Here is a 16,367-nt window from a genome sequence, read left to right on the forward strand (position 1 = left end):
ATTTTGATAGAATTGTTAAAATATCCATTTCCTGAGCACTTTATGGATTTATTGTCCATTGTGATGCCACAGCCAGCGTCGGTAATATGGTCCACACTCTCACCTCATTACTTTTTTGAGTACACAGGATAATTTCATTTGCGGTTAATTTCCACATTAAAGTACACAACACATGGTTTATTGGATATATAATCTATTTATTTACTTTACACCGTTTAAATAGAGTGCACACATTTTCATACTGTAGGTTTAAACAATCATTTCTCTGTGTATTAATCATTATTTGTTTGTTCTTCTGGTTAATGTTCTAGTGAGGAGGTCCCTTCCTGGTGGAGATAAAGGCCGTTTTTAAATCCTGTTTGCTGCCTATCAGGCCGTACCATGTTAGACGGGGGGGTTGACCTCGTTTAAAGGCCTAGATATTAAGTTGTTGTTTTTGCATTTTTTGGTTTAATGAAAACACAATTTATCTGCTGGCTTAGAAGTTGAGACTGAAAACTGAAATGTTTTTGTTGGGTTTTTTTCTTTTATTCCTTTATTCATAGAGAGATGACAGTAATGAAGACAGTGAGAGAGATAACATGCAGCAAACTTTGTTAACAGAAGATGTTTTCTTTTTGTCTACTCCCTGTTCATTTCATTGTTTTGCCACTAAAATGCTACATACGTGCCTCTCCTATGTTCCCTCCCATGTCCACGTGTCTTTCTGTCCTGTAGCACATCTGGCGATGAAAGCAGGACCTGACTGAGACGGTGAGAGTCCCTCTCCCGGTCTCCGGCTGCCTTTCTCTCAGTGAAGAGCTTCACATACGCCGCAATTCCAATGTAGTGCTGCAGGCTCCTCAGTGGACACACTTGCCAGCATGCGTTTCCATGGAGACGCGGTTTGTTCATGCGCCCCTGCAGCCTGTGTCATTGACTTCAATTAGTGCAGAAGGCCGCCTCGCCTAAGCACATACTTACACAGTGAGCCGGGCTCAAAGGGTTGGAGGAAATTGTCTGAGGGGATGGGAGAGCGTGGGATACGCTGGAGAGGACTTCAGGGCTGCAGAGAGGCTCCGCGGTGTCGCCGCATTCTTCTTCATGCTGGGAGATTCTCAAAACCAAATGAGTGACATTTAAGTTTGACAACTTCATGACATCAATCAGCCCAACTGCAAAGCCACAACAATAAAAAGAGTCCAGACATATACCATGTTTCCCTTACATCACAATTTGCAGCAAAACGCTGTGTAGATTTAAGTCTCTTCTGCCAAATGAAGGAAAAAGGTCTTTTTTTTTTAAAGACAAAATTATACTAAAAGTTAGACTTTCCAAAAACAATTCCACCTTCGTCAGAACATTTAATCCAGCCGGTGCAGCTGCTTCTCGCCCTCCAATTTGGCACTGGATTTCACGCCATTTTAATTGTATAATGTGTGTCCGATTGCCCCGATTTCATGACGTTATCCTGCATGTCTTCGATTTGCTTTCATCAAAAGTGTGAAAGATGAGCGGTTCAGGCCAATTAATAACCCAACCTTTGTTTTATAAGCAAGATTTTTATGTTTTTTTACAGCTTATATCAAATCTCTAACTGTATGTATCTGTATGGATTTATGGCATTATATAAACTGCAACATAAAAGAAGCAGCAGATAGAGACCATCATCCATTTCTTTTTTTTTTTAAATATTTGGCTTTGTGTTTTTTTTTATTTATGATGCAGATATTCACAGACATTCTCCATCACATAATGTCTGCGTTTATTTGTGTATTTCATTTCAAGTGGCTTCTCATATCTCGTCCGCTATTACAGGTGAGCTTGTACCTTTGCCCCCTATTTTCTCTCCACTTTTCTGATTTCAGGGGTCCTCGTCCATCTCCTGCTGCAAAGAGGGTATGAAACATGTTTACCTATCTGCATATTTTTGCCAATAGCAGTACGTCTGCTCTTCTTTTGCACATCAGAAGCTCTAATGAATCTTTTCAGTATTACAAGTATTACTAATAAATCTAAGTAAATCAATCTAATAAATATTGTTTTAAGGGTGTCTGCCAGCATCTATCTCTCTGTACTAATGCACAGCAGAGCTTTGAGCTAAATGCTAATGGGAATGCTAACATTCAGCAGAGACCATGTTCTCGGTCTGTTACAGGCTTTGTTTAGGTCACTTCAAATTCCATGCAGACAGACAAAAAACAAAACAAAAAAACATTACTGGTAAAGTGGTGGGATGGGCCTTTAAAGTGATTCAACCTTGCCTCTCCCATCTCATTAAGAGCCCACTCCCAGGCTGCATCTGTAATTACAGAGAACAGGTGCATCACTCAGCTGCACCCGTGGAGTTAGAGATTTAATTTAGAGATGCTGCCCGGGATATTAACCCCGCTAATTACAACAGCGCGCTTGGCGTTGAACCACGGGGATGAAACGTTGTGGACCTCGGGGCGAGGAAAAGCACACAATTGCTTTTGCTTTTACTCTGAGGGGAGTACGGGTGCGGGCGGGCGAGGCGTTTACACAGAGCGAGGCTTCCTCGTTCAACTCGCAAATTGCCAGAGAAGAGGGCTTTTTGAAGCATTTGAAGGTTAAAGAGAAGATTTAAACACATAGTAAAATGTGTTTGTGCTTGCTCCAGACTGAAATAGTGTACAACTTGATGGAACGTCATTTTGCTCATTCCTGATCCACAGAGGATGCATCCTAATTACTTTGGCGAAGCCCTGACCTTTTTCCTCTAGCGCCACCGCCATGATGGCTGACGCTTTAGTCTCGTTTAAAATGATTCTTTTAGATTGGTAAGTTACTTACTAAAACAAAAACCCTGTATTATTAATCATTTAAATTTTATCGCAATTCTTTGGACATTGTATATTAAATTAAATTGAAATAAATAGAGCTCTATTTATTTCAATTTCACCAACAGAAAATTCAAGGAAAATGTCATCACACGGCGTGACGGGACATCTCGTTTCATGTATCTGCGTCAGAGTGTTTTTTCTTCTCCCCGATGGAAAACAGAAGAGGGTGATACTGTAGATCCTGTGATCTTTTATTCATCCATTCGTCCTCTTCTCCTCACTCCTCGCCTCCGCACCAGGAAGCTCAGCATCTGACAGTGTTCACTGAAAACCTCCAGCTGGAGTGACAACGAGAGGAGAGGAGAGGAGGAGGTAGGAAAGTGTGTGTGTGTGTGAGAGAGAAGGAGACAGACAGGTAGACAGAGACAGGCAGACAGACAGGAGGGCAGTATAGGGCACAATGTGCTGACAGCGGTCCGGCCCTCAGAGCAGATGGTGAAGACAGGGCTCACCTCTCAAAAGTAACAAGCTTTGAATAAAATTAACTTTCAGGTTTCACTTAACATTGACCTGCTTTTTTTTTTTTTTTACCCCATTATAGTCAATGACAATGCTAAGTTAGCAGGTTAACCATGTTCATAATCTTTAATTTAGCATGCATGCTATGAAACAAATGTCATGCTAATCTATCCAATAGTTGTTTACTCAAGACCACAAATGTGAACCTGGTGGTGGCGCTACAGTAAAAGTCAGAGAATCACTACTAAATCATCGGGGAGCTTTCCCATCAGCCCCGGCTGTGATTTTAGTCAGTGCTAGAAAACGTTAGCATGCTAATGTTAGCTTTTAGCTCGCACCATCGCTGTGCCAAAGTATACTACCTCATAAAGCAGCTAGCATGGCTGTAGACTCTTGTTGTATCCACATGCTAACAGCAACTCTGTGCTAAAGAAAGAAGCAACTGCAGTCAAAGCATGAAGAAACATGAATACTGTGTCTCCTTATCAAATCAGTAGCATTCCATTTTGACATTCATGTCCATCGCTGTTTATGTCCACAAATATGACCGAAGGCGAGGACGGAGGGCTGAAGAAAGCCGCTCCGTTGTGGACCGAGAATGTGACGTTGCACACACACTTGAAGTAAAACCACCCGTCAGCCCCAGACTGCCCACTCTTCTCTGTCGTCTGTAACGTTGTACTTGTCTCTTCTGATCTTTCATTTCCAGCATCTTCAGCATCCGGCGTTTTTGAACTTTACAGCCAAACGGAAGAAACCCGACAGGTGAGAACTTCCCACGTTTTTTTTTTTTTTTTTGCCATCTCTGTCATTTAACATCTGTGTCACAGAAATGATGAAGGCCAGTCACCTCAGACATTTCCGGCCTTTTTCAGTCCCACACACACACACACACACACATACACAGAGCTCCAAGTTGCCATGGCAATCGGATGATAAGGAGTTATGATTGAATGGCTGAGCTAGAAGTGTACATGTGTTTTGATTGCCACAGTGTGCTGCAAAACCATTGATTTCCCCCTTTCACGTCACAGAGCTGCTGCAGTTATTATCGTTTCTGGTGAATTGAAGTAATTGCAGCCGATAAAATTTACAACAAACTGCGTGGCGTCATTCAGGGAGCGGTTTTATATGTGAGGGTATATTTTGCTTTATCTTCGAAGGATGCAATTGTTTTTATGATCTTTTCCAATAATGTTTTGCATCGGTATGACATCACTCTCTCTCTCATTTCAATTCTCTTCTGGAGTCCCAGAAATCCCACGCTGTGAGAACAAAGCTGAAAACTCTGTGTCCATGCTGCGTCTCCCCTGATTGGTCTTGATGCAATTTTTTTTCTTTCTTTTTCTTATTTGCAATAAGCTTCGAGTGCCTTCACAATATTTTTTGGCATTCTCCCCGATCCATAGGACCAGTTAGCGTGTCGGTCCATTCCAGTTATACACAACGCAATGCCAGTTAAGGAAAGTGCTCTGCAGATTCTACAGAAAGTGTGACACTTTGCACATTTAATGCTCATTACTCTTTCAAAGGGCAGAGCTCCAACAGTATCCAGCCTCTGTGAGCACAGCTCTGCTCTGCCTGCTTGTGGATGTGGCTATTGCTTGGCTTTTGCTGCATTTGTGGTTGAATCTGTGATGCTCTGATGTGGCTTCGGTAGCATTGGTTTGACCACCATCCTGCTACAGTCGGTCTCAATGAGCCGAAGCAGCAGTCGGTTAGTGTGCTACACGTTAATTAGCCCGACTGGTTATCTATCTGGTCTTGCCGTTAGCTCTTGCCTTCATTTGCTTTTAATTGCTCCGACGTTTTAAACTTCAAGTTGATTATCTTTATTTCCTGCTCCCAAAAACAGTTGATCGGAAACCAATTGAGAGAATGCGACTTCTCAATTTCTGTCATTGCAGGAAAGAAACAATGATCTTATTCAATGTAACATGTGGAAGAGAGACTGACTAGAAGTCGAAGTAAACTCACTTTTTAATTGTTTGTACGATCTCTTTGAAACATTTAACTTGCTGTAATGTATTTGTCGTATTCCCTCTACAAGGACAAACCGGTTAAGATATGCACGGCTGTATTGTTTATGACACTACGTCTCTCTGTCAACAATGCCAGCATTCATTCAAGTCGTCATCAAAGTGCTGTATCTTTACACACACATGGAGAAGCTGCACAAAGCCCACACACGCAGTGTTTACCCCTAAATATTGGCACATGTGCTAAAGATCAGGCCACAATACTAAATATTTACACCGTGGGAAGTTACAGATCAGCAATGGGACAAACCCTTTTTAGAATTGTGTGGAAATAACAGGGGAGGAAAGAGAAGGTACACGTGTTTGTTTCCAGGAATGAAGAGGAATATGTAGATATTTAGAAACTCTTTGTGTGACACGATTCACGAAACCAAACCATATTCATGAAATTAGAAAACGACTCTATTCCTTTTGCTCTTACACACGTAGTTATATATATTAACCTAAGTACTTGCTGCTAAATGGGAATAAAAAAGAAATAGGAGGTGTTTTGCATTTTTTTTATTTCATGTGCACTTAGCTGAAGTCACTGCAAAGATATATTGTGGCCTAATAAAGTGATCCCAAGCGCCCTGACTGATACAGAAATAGAAGTATCACAGCGTGAGCACCACATGGGTTCATCAGGCCCACGTTTAAGATTTAATGAAGTACAGGTATGCTGTGACAATACATGCAAAATAAACAAGGAACATATTTATATATATATATATATACAGTATATATATCAGCTGAGTCTGATGATGTATAAGATTATATTTCTGTGGTTTCAGTGAAGCCAACAGATCTCAGTGCTAAGACTTCCTTTTTCCGTGAGCTGCTCATTGTTTACAATTGTTTATAAGCAACTTGAGATGCGAGACTGAAGTTGAGAGACGAAGCGCATCACTGGATTGATTCACAAGTAGTCAGTTTACAAGCTACTCAATCTCTTTACTCAGTGTAAACCTGGTCGTGCTAAACTCTGATTAGAACTCATCTAAGATTATATTGATCTCTGGTGGTGCAAACCAGCCTGGGGAATGAAACGCTGGTTTGCACCTCATTCATACATGGGGGATGCATAAAATGAAAATGGATCAAAACAGAAGAAGATAAATTGTTGACGGACTTTGACAAGATGATTTTTAAACATTGATGATCCAGATTAAGCTGAGTAAATAAGGTAAAGAGTGCGTATGTGTGCCTAATTTGAGAAAACCACCTGAGATAACATTCACTCTTTGTTTGTGTATGACATAAGACGAGTGAGTGTGCTCGTGTTTTCTGGGATACGCAGATGTTTTTTCATTTGGGCTTATTACTGGCACGTCTTCATATACGCCAACATGTGCAGGAGTTCTGTTTGCCTTGTGTGACTGAAAAAGGTCAATGCTGAAGCCAGCATTAAATGAAATCGAGAGCAGAAGTACAGAAGTTGTTTTTCTATTTATATCGGATTGACCTCTCTAAGGAAGCCTTTGAGTCATGTAGAAAGTGGACACTTCAGCTCAGAACACAGAACTGGTGATTAATCCATGTTAACCTGCTGGTGACTTGGAGTTCAAGCAGCTCTATAGCGTTTCCTTCGTCACATGATAACTGCCTGTATCACGTTGTAAAATCTCATAAAAAGATTGATTTATAGACGCATACAATTTACAATTCAGGGACATATCGTCTTTTTTTCACCATTACAACTTTTAGTTTTTAAGAATATCATACCATAATCCCAAACAAATTAAAGCGAGCACTTCCTGTTTCCCCCAGCTGTTGTTATTCTAGCACATTCCCTGATATTCTCACCCTGACACAGCCAACCTCCACCCACACAGGTGTCCTCACTCACCTGTTAGACCTCTGCTCAGGACTGTGTGGGCATGGACATTGATTGACATCTCACCACCCTCACCTGTTGGCTTTGTTGGACCTGTAGGCCACGTTCACTGACACACCTGGTTTGCTCCGAAACCCAAGACTCACAGGTCAGATTACAGAGCAAGGTGGGCTTTATTTTTCAAAGAAATATGAATCAACGGCTCAGCGTGGAAGTAAACAAAATGCATTTTCTCTCAGCTTTTAGTTTAGCTTATTAGACAATATTCTAAATACAGCAGTAACAGCAAATGAGACAGATAACATAGTCCAAGACTTACATAACCACGTCTCAGCACAACAAACCACTTAGACTATTATTCCATCAACCTGCAGGTGGAAAATAGCTTTTTGCTACTTAATGTCTTATTGTGCATTCTCCCTGTCTTGAAATAAATAAATCACATTACTTATTTATAAATATGCCATGAAAGTAAATAATTATATCATATTCATTTTTTTTTTATTATGTCTATGTACTAAAATGACAGCCTCTGTGTGACCTTTTTTTAACGGCTTGTGGGTTCTGCACTTCCTGAATTGCGAGATGGATTTTTTTCCCACCACGTAGCACCAGCAGAGATAAAAGAAACCTCACTCATCACGGTTTTTAATCTAAAAAAGTTTCCGGTTAGCAACACTCGCTCTGTTGTGATGTGAAGTTTTTGTACCTTTTAGGGGCTCTGCTATTTAAGTTGCTCTTAAAATAAAACATATATTATTTATTCCACACAGTAAACATTTCCTTTCTGCTCTTGAACTTTACATTTTTTTATCTAATTTGACATGTTGTATAAACAACAGACTGTATCAAGTATTAACCAGAACCCTTTTTTAAAAACTTGTTCTCTGTTATAATTCACCAGACTCAGCGACAGTCACAGGCTGCCAACATGTCATGCTTGTTCGCATCACTAAGCTTTTGTGTTGCACGGCATGTGTGTGTGTGTGTGTGTGTGTGTGTGTAGGAAGGAACTTCTCATGTATGCTGTCTAATAGTCTGATGGCTTTTGTGGGACATCTCTTTGTAAAAAATAAAGTCTTAGATCCTTTAATAACGAGAGAAATTATGTAACTCTTGTCTTGTTTGTTGTCATAGTGCCAAATAAACAGGAGAGACCATTTTTTCAGCAGAATTTATGACATTATGTAATTCTAAATTACAGTTGAACTGATCTGTTTTTTTTGTCAGATCAGTGACCAAACAAATATTGAGAGGAATATTTTATTTACTTTCCCCAAATAACCTTGTTGCATAATCTGTAGGTACTCTCTTTATTATATAGTGTCATTTTCCTGAAACCAAACTAGCTATTAAAATGACTGTCTGCAGCTAATATGTAGCACAACATTGTTAACAACTGTTAAGACCACGGACCACTCGAGCATTTTCCGTCACATAAAGGTCACTCTCGCTGAATGGGGCAATACGATGTTGATGAAGCTGCATCCATTTTTAGGAACTGGGAATCACACATTTAGGGAAGTGAGATCGTCGATGTCCTCTGGATGGTGCAAGAGAAAAACTCCAGCTTTGATTTATGTTTATGGTTCCAGAGGATCCAAAACAGGAGAGGAGTTCCTAAAAAAGAAAACACTGACATCTCCATTCTGCACACAACCAACAAATCCTCTATATAAGGCACTCTGCAGGCCTACTCTTTTTGGTCTCCATGACAACACAGACGTTTTGTTCGGTGATTTCCCTGATGCTGCAAGAGCCACATCCATAGTGTGTGTGTGTGTGTGTGTGTGTGTGTGTGTGTGTGTGTGTGTGCTATATAGAACGTCTGAATGCTTTTATTTATTTAGACAGACATGAAGGCGACGCTGAATACTTTATTTGAAATACAGTACAAAAAACTGTGAGGAGTTACTCTTTCCATGACCTGCATGATGTTAACGAGAGGAAGCTGCAAAGGACTGACTTCTAAGATGAAGAATGTGAACAAACAATGGCGTCCGAAGCCATATGTATGAAGTTAATCATAAACAGCTCATGCTGATGGGAATATCATGAGTTCAGCAGGTGTTTGGTTATTACATTTTTGATATTACAAGTCATGGCGAGACGGGGGACATGATTATCTGAAAAGTCATTTGAAAGGTAAAACCTCACGGTGGGATCACCAGAGTCGTCAGACAAGTAGCGTTCAGTAATAATTCTGTGATGTGGCCTCGGGAGATTCATGAGATCTCCGTCATCAGAGAAAGGCCAAATGGTTATTGTAGCGTATTGAAACTCCAGCTGCTCGAACAAAGCCCAGAGGTCATGCAGCTGGCCTCCACTTGCCTTATAATTAGTTGTCTAAAGCAGAACCACAGTGATTACTGTGTCGCACATTGCAACCATTAATCAAATGAGCAAGCGCATGGGGATCTTTGTTCCTCCGTAGACCTGTTTGACTGAAGTCTGGGGGATGCTGTGAGTAAATGTTTAGGATGACCAGCAGCCGTGAGGTCATTCTTGACAACAATTATGTAAAGAAACTGACAAAACACGGCCTCTACGTCTGTATGTGCGCTAAGGGGAGATTATCACACACTGCAGAGGAATTACATCTAAATAAATGTGCATCCAGTGACATTAATCACTGACTGGGAGTGAGGAATAACCTGTAATCGTTTCCCCTTCAACGGTAATGTGTGCAGGAGACGACAGTATTCCAAACAAACCATTACGTTGAGCCACAACCTGCAAAACGCCGTTTGACAGCGTTTGCGGTACTGTTGCCTGCCATCGTCAGCGAGGCAATGAGTAGGAAACATGAGTCATAGTGGCGAAAACAACGGCATCAACGCCACACTGTTTTAGAATAAACAAAGCCTCTGAATATCAAATTGGAGCCATATTAAGCATCTGATTTCTGGTTTCCGTGTCAGCTGAATGCTTCTCTGATTCTCGGTGGTAAAACCATTTACATATCAATGTTCTGCTTTTGTTTTTGTCTCTTTTTGTTGTGCTGAAAAAATCTCTTTTTTATCTTTAACTCTCTCAAGCATTTTGAATGCGTAACACATAAACCACAGCAGAGAAAACAATGATAAATGCGTGTTCAGTATTCACATAATAGTTACAATAACAACGGTGTAGACAAGCAGAACCATTTAGCCAATTAGCCCCTCATGTTGTAATTTATGTATTTTGGCTTGGAAATCCACAGATGCATGTTTTTAATCAACTCAACATTCCAAAGCTGATCGTGTTTCCAAAAGGAAAGTTCCAGAGACACGTAAGGGACCGATCCTCTGTTTAAACCAACGTTTGCTCTCAAATCCTTTTTAAAGATGTTTCAGTAATACTTGATAATAATGTGGAACCTCACAAATCATATTCAAATGTGTTTTTTTGAGACTACCCTCTAATCTTCTGCTTAAAAACTCAAACAAAACAGGAAAACAAGATATTCCACCAGGATATGAAATACTCTCCTGCCACTACAGGATGAATGTTTATCTCTATAAACAGATGCATTCATATGTAGAATCTGTAAGCAAGGTTTTGATGATGGAAGCGCTCTGGTTTTTAGTCTGTATAGTAATGACTTTTCACATTCGACTGACTGAATGCCGGTGACCATGGGGAGAGCAAAAGAGGACCCACCCACCTCCTCATTCACCCAACATTAGTGGTCTTTGTCCGTATTTCATACTACGTCAGCGCTAACCGTTGCATGGATGCATTTATTTTATATTTCCACCACGAAAAAAGGAACCTAATTGACTTTCCATTGGCATTCTTTCACGCTGAGCGACACACGTTTTTTCTTCTCTCCACTCTAAATCCATGGTCACATCTCAAGTTGCTTATTGGACTTTAAATATTGACTAGAACACGGAAAAGGAGATATAGGACGTTTAACCTCATCTGTGGTGAGACGTAAAGCTGCTAAACATTTCAGGTCATGGCTTTCCTGCTGAAATGTTCTTTTTTAAAAGCAATTCCTTAGATCAAACGAGTGTGGGATTACGGCCAGATGATGAATTCCATTATTATTTTAACTCTCTGGGGAAGGTTGGGAACGACTATTGAATCTGTGCAAATAAACTGTACAAAGCTGTTGTTTTAAAGCAGCGAGAGACTATTTTTATATGTGTGTGACGTCGTGACATCATTTATAAACGACGAGCTATCTTTGATTCTTCTTTTTCTGTCTTTATGGACCGCTGCCTGTTGCCTGTTGCCTGCACATGGAAACCAACAAATAAATACAGTAAACACACACACATTCTCACACTGGTGCGCACCAACGTCTCCCCCGCTGTGTTGTCGGAAGCGTGATTTGTCATCCTCCTCTCCCACACGAGTGAAAGGACCTCATGACGACATGTGTCATCCATTACAGAACATTTTGTCGAGCTGCTTTTCTCTCTTCCCTGACAACCTTCAATTATATCAGCATGCTCTAAGGAGTGAGTCCATACTGCCTGCCGCACATTAAAGGCAATCAAATGCTTTTGAACGGACTGACAGGACCGAATAGGAGGTGTAGACCCTACACCAGGAGGAAGGAAAAAAACTTTAAAAAAAAAGACCCTTTAAACATCACGGAAGTCCCTTTGTGTTACACATCAACCTCAATATATCATTCTCTAATTACTGTTAATAACTTATAGCGTGAGCAGTCAGCATGCAGTGCATTTTTGCTTTCCCTTAGATGTTTAAAAACCGAATGAGAATATATCCAAGCATTTCACATGGTAGTGATATTTAGTTGTTACTCATGTCTCATAAAACGAAGGATACATTTCCCACGAACCGTGCTGCATCTTTCGAAACCGACTGGCATCTCTCCACATGCGTTTTTTTTTCCTTTTAAGAGCAAGAAAGCGGCCGCGAGCAGCTCATAACGCAGAACTGAGAATGTTCCATCGGCTATGCTCATCTCACCATCTGCCGATGAGAGAAAACATTAGCTCCCTCTGTGCTGGAAGATCAGCAACCCGCCTCCTCAGCATCCTTCATTTTTATTTATTTTTTTGGTGTGTGCCATAAAGCAATCCAGCAGACCTCCTGTGAAAATCTTAACCCAGCGGCACATAAACTGGAGCAGAAAGGCCGGTTGAAGCTGCCAATCGTTTTGGCGGTGAGCTTTTTGTTTGTGGTAATTATGTCAATGTATCAAAAAATCAGAGATGATAGTGATTTTGTTAGTGTTGAGACGCTACACGCAGGGTGTTAGAAATCTTGTTCTAATGGCACGCGGAAGTGTTGTGAAACGGGTCAGCAGCACCAAATAAAAGCAGCGATGTCCTGCATCGAGGACACATTGATTGCAAATATTTGTATTTTGCATTCACAGCTGGAAGACATCCAATCGCTACATTTGATGCCAGACCTCTTTTTTTTATGCCTCAAAGCATCGGTAGAGTAAACTGAGGGTAATGCCACTTTGGCAATTCATTTGACTTGAAAACATGGCCTTTTCTTAAAAAGAAAGGAAGCTAAATTCACACAAGGAGCCATTTGTGACTCGATTGTGTGGGGTTTTCTTGTAAATGTGCATGTTTACACTCATTGTGAATGCATTTCCTTTCACATAAAACATTTACAGAGCTGAATGTTTGTGATGTTATGTTATGTTTATGTTTCGGCCGACTAGCTAGCAGTCTTCTTCTTCATCGTCTTTGTCGGAGCATTTCCGACAACTGTTAAAAACAGCTGGGTTGAATGTTCTTGTTATCACCAAGCCACTTATGAAGACATTGTTCCAACTTCCAATTGTAACAACACACACAGAGGGACAGTCTCAGTCTCTACTCTATTATATTTTTACATTGCAAATTCGGCCTTGCCACAATATATATATATTTTTTTTTTTTGCTATTTAATAACCATTGTCAACTTTTTGTTCCTGCTTTGTTCCTATTTATTTCTGTTGCTCTCGTTTATTCGAAATTCTTGGTTTTGGAGTTTGGGGGCAAAATGGCCAGACTGAAGCTCATCATCATCTTCATCATCATCAGGACACTCTCCCTGGCGAATGAATTAAAAAGTCAGAAAAGGAAACAAAAATGTCATAACTGGCTGGGTTTCGAATCATCCCATGTAACTCAACTTTTTTCGGCGTGTCTTGCTGACCCGTCTTTTTCTGGCGTGCACAGTCGATGGATGAATCCCCTCCAAGTAGGACGCTCAGTGGGAGACAGATCTGTGGGAGGAGAATGACGGGAGCACGGGGGGTCAGGATGAGGTTTTGCTCGGTTGCCCACAGCGTTCCTCTTTGAGATGAGCCGGGAAGGTGGGCTTAGCACTCAACCACTTGATGCTTCCCTCCCACATTTATGTCCAAGACGAGTCACCATGGCAATCCGACAGCGTGATGAGTGCATGATGGCAAAAGAGTCAGGCAGAGAGAGGGAGATATATCCTGTGGAGAGCCTCATTGAGTGGCTCCAACGGAGCATAAACACCTTCAAGAGGCTGAGTTTTATCAATAAAGCAACAAACAAGAAAGCAACTCTGCTCTTCTGTTTGTCGGCATCTTCCCAAATAATTGAATGCTAATACTAAGGGGTTTGGAACATTTCAAACAAGGAACTGACAAGAAAACACAACAACCATCATTATTTATGATCCTTTTTAAGTGCATCTTAATACTTTTTTTAGTTAGTTCTTAGTTTAGTTATAGCTGACACTGATCCCCTGAAATGTCTTAAAAAAAGACTATTTGATTAGATTGTTTGAATGTCTTATTATGAAATTTAATTTAACTGAATTCTGATTACTAACAATTAAACATGGGTGAGTTTATATTATTGATGTGTTACTAAACCATCGATGTGAATTTCTTCCGATCTATTTCTTTTTCTTGCATTCAGGATTGACTTTTTCATCTTTAAGCTGCATTTCTCAGCTCCAGTTTGAGCAACTTCACTTTGCTTTTGACCTGGATTTTAAGATCCGAGGAATCTGACGTACACAGATTTAGTTTTTAGACACTTGAATTCATTATCTAACTTCAAATCACCTCCAGGAAATTTCAAAGTGCCCACATAAATTCACATGCATGTTATTCCAGTGATTACATTTCACAGTTAGATATTAATTTGCTCATTTGTTTCACATCCTTGGAGACTTTCTTTGCTTCCTCATTATCTCTGCAAGAAATAAAAGACAAAAGAGATTGAAATCTTCAACAAAACCATTTTATCCTTATACCCCTTTTCACTTTATTTTTGGAAAGCATTCTAGGCATTTCCTTCACAGATCTTTTGATAAAAGCAATTACACGATTATTTTGATGAAAGGACTCCACAAAAGTGGCTTATTCTACCAGGGTTGGAGTGTGAACGAAATGGCATGAAAAAATCTATTCCAAAAAAATCCTCCTTTACCAAACCCCGACCAATTACACCTAGCCAGATTTTCAAGTTTCCATTTGTGAAATAACCATCTATGGATTCTGTTCTAAGGCTCGAAAAGCCATTTAATAGCAGAAGGTTGCGGGTTTGACCCTTGACACTGACAGACATTTCAATTATGGCACCCTCCATCAATGTCACCCTGTCCTTGAGTTAATGCCTGAAAGCCTAAATCGACTATTCTATGCCGTTACCACGATGAAGACACAGTTTCTACTGTGATCTGCAACGTGTGTCGGAGTGTCTCCCATACAGAATTGGAAAGCCAAAACAGTCCGGAGCCACTGGAAGATGCAGCTGAGTGTTTTCCATGGTAACAAGGCTCACGTCATTGTCTTACTTGCTATTAAGCTACAAAAATAGCCCCCAGATTGTTGAGTGTAATAGCAGAACATTTTAGAATTTCTCTCAATGGGAGCATATCCATTCACGTCCTTGAGGCCAGTAATAGTGTTAGAATGTTCCGGGAACAGCATGGAGACATGCGTCACCGGGCGTTTTCATGGATTGTTTTTTTTCTCCCCAACATTTAGTAGATTTTGATCGGATGCCTATCTTCCAGTCTGGTGTTTTGGCATTTCTTGTTTTCTGTTTTCGTCTCTGAGAATATCCACATCATGGCACGATTTCTATGGCTCATTGATTTATGGCCAACCCATCAAAAGCCCCCCAGCTGTGTGATCAATCACTCTTGCACTCAAAAACACTACCCTCCTCCATACTGATAATCATCTAGCCTGGATCCAGGGGTGCGTTTAAAAACCTGATTGGGCCAGACAATTTGAAAAATGAATAAAACGGGTTAAAGACTCACATTTAAAGCCCTGGTTCCTGGCAATACAAATCTTTGCATCATAAATTGTCCCATTGATATTCAGTGAAGTAATGCCAAATAAACAAATACATGTGTGACTTCATGAGCAGATTATAAGACAAAGGGCCCCTGTACACAAACACGTAAAAGGCTCCTCACAAAAGAAAAACCTCTAAAAGAAGTGTATTTAAGTCTATGGGCTTCTTTGTAGTTGCGTTCTGTCCGTTTATGTTTGTGTTGCATCTTGCTCCAGATTTTTCTTCACCTTGTGATTGTTTACGTCTCCGTGGGTCTATTTGTTCTCGCTTTGCTTCTCTTTCTGGTCGTTTCGTGGGCTATGATTTGCGTGTTTGTGGTACTTTTAGGTCTCTTTGTGGTCATTTTGCCTCTCTTTGGTGTCTTTGTAGTCGTTTGATTGACTTTCCAATAAGACATGTCCCCTACAGAGACTCAGATCCAAGGGAACCATATCATCGTGTTGAGATTTCATCATCAGACTCTTGTTTCTTTGCAAATGAAAATGTTGTCATGGACTTTTGCTTGGAGCCCATGCCCCGGTGCCCTGAGGCCGTTCACTGGTCGCTGTCCGTGGTGCTGAAAGCGAACAGGCTCGCCCGCGGCGACGTGGGCACCGCGACTCACTTTCATGGGACTATCTCTGCTTTTTTGGGGGGGGGGGGGGGGGGGGGGTGTTGGTGGGTACATCTCCACCAAGCAGCAGTTTTGGATTACTGTGGAGGACATGTCGGGAATTCAGATGTTAAACTTTAGAGGAGATGTGAGTCACACAGCATCACGGAGCCGACTCAGTGCCTCACAAATTGCACCCAGCGGGGGATCCGGACCTTGTGCCTCCGGGAGCGTCTGGGAGGCGCAGCCGCACATGTGTGAGTTTCACGAGTGCTTTTTCTTGTCTCGAACAAAGTCTCACGCGACACGAAGACGTGCAGAGGAGGATGTTCACCACTCCGCTCAACATCACAGCGTTGACAG

Source organism: Eutrigla gurnardus (assembly GCF_963514095.1).
Source record: "Eutrigla gurnardus genome assembly, chromosome: 4".
Lineage (NCBI taxonomy): Eukaryota > Metazoa > Chordata > Actinopteri > Perciformes > Triglidae > Eutrigla > Eutrigla gurnardus.